At 41.6% G+C, this 1,629-nt stretch overlaps 1 protein-coding gene across 1 annotated transcript in view; it reads left to right on the forward strand.

The window, feature by feature from the left end:
- DCHS2 (dachsous cadherin-related 2) overlaps positions 1–1,629 on the forward strand; it is a 393,558-nt gene that overhangs the window by 39,465 nt on the left and 352,464 nt on the right. The window lies entirely within an intron of this gene.

A 1,629-nucleotide genomic window follows, 5' to 3' on the forward strand; every position in this document is an offset into this window, starting at 1 on the left:
ACGGCACATAACAACAACAACCACCTCTGGAGTACCTATATTCTACCAAATGCTACTAAGTGCTTGTCACTCCTTCAGTCAGAGTGAGCTACTTGGTATTTTAATGTTGACAATGCAATGTTCTGTGCAGTGAGCCTGTCTAGATCTTAGTGTTACCAGACTGTGACAGTGAAATTTACAAAGCAGTGAAATAAGATGTATTTGTAGAAGGCTGTTCATTCCACATCAGTCTAACCTTCCGCTGGTTGTTCAGTGGTTTGATAACATGAACCTAGAGTCATGTTTTTCTGCATTAGCAAAGTTGCTGCAACTGGCTCCATCGCTGAAATCAGACTAATACGTAGTCAAATTTGAGGTAGCCCACTGTTATTTTCTCTTAAGCACCAGTAGTGTTTTTTTGAAATTAGATAATTAGATAATTGATACCTTCCTGCTTACATTCTTTTAGTCTCAATTATGATTCTAACTTCATTCACCTGCAGATACAATAGTGCTTTTAATATAACTTCTTGGCAAGAAGGGCAGGTGGGGAGAATGTAGGTTCAATCCTTTATACTTATCTTTCTCCCCTACTATAAATCTTATTTCATTCCCAATTTAACTAGTCATTGTAATAACTATATTCAGCTTACTTCTGATGGTGAAGTGTACACCACCCCAATTATTGCTAGTAGTTGCTAGTAGTAGCTCAGTTTTCTAACAGCATCTCCTGTTCTTAGTCCTGTCTCACAGAGGACACCACCAGCTGAGCTCTTCAGTGGAGCTGGTACCCTCACCAGTGCATGCTTCCCTGGTTTGGTAAGTAGAGGGTCCTCTAAGTCCTCCCATGGATTACAGTCACCTAGAGTTGTCCCACACATACTCTGTTCTCCCCACTAAGCTCACTTCTCCAAGCCTTTTGGACTTTAAAAAATGTTTCATAGTTGTTTGACATTTCTACTACATTTATGGTAACTTGTCATTTCAGGTTTCTAAGAGGAATCTATTGTGTTTTATTGGGTTTTTGAAGGCCTGTTATTTCTGACGTGCGGGGCTGATCTTTTTCCCTAGTATGTCTAACTTTGTATGCTTAGTTTTAGACGAGTATCTGACAGAGAAGCATTATAACCAACAGAACAGATGAAAGATTTTTCCCCATTACCCAGTTAACAGATTCAGTGTTGCCCCCCACTTTTGTCACAGGTATCATCATCCTGTCCTCCCATTCTTGGCCCTACCAGCATCAGGAGCTACATTCCCTCACCTTGCCCCATCAGCACCTCTTTCCCCACTCCCCACAGATAACCTCTTATGAGTCTGCTAACTTCTGTCTGGTCATTGTACAATAGAGCACAATTAAGGTTACACTAGCAGATGTGAAAGAGGAGGCTCCTATTGGGAAACACAAAGGAGGAGGGGCAGCTGCAATAAAACACTAGTGATTGGAATGTGGAATGTGAGATGTATGAATGTAGGAAAATTGGACATTGTTAAGGAAGAAATGGGATACATAAATACTGACGTACTGTTGTTGTTGTTGTTAAGTGTCGTCGAGTCGCAGGCAACTCATAGTGACCCCATGAAGGAGAGTCCTCGACGCTTGGGTGCCTTTCATCCTCTCTCCAGGTTCATAGGGTTTCCGGAGGCAAG

Source organism: Elephantulus edwardii, unplaced genomic scaffold (genome assembly GCF_000299155.1).
Source record: "Elephantulus edwardii isolate Elephantulus edwardi_28Jun2011 unplaced genomic scaffold, EleEdw1.0 scaffold00034, whole genome shotgun sequence".
In the NCBI taxonomy this organism is placed as follows: domain Eukaryota; kingdom Metazoa; phylum Chordata; class Mammalia; order Macroscelidea; family Macroscelididae; genus Elephantulus; species Elephantulus edwardii.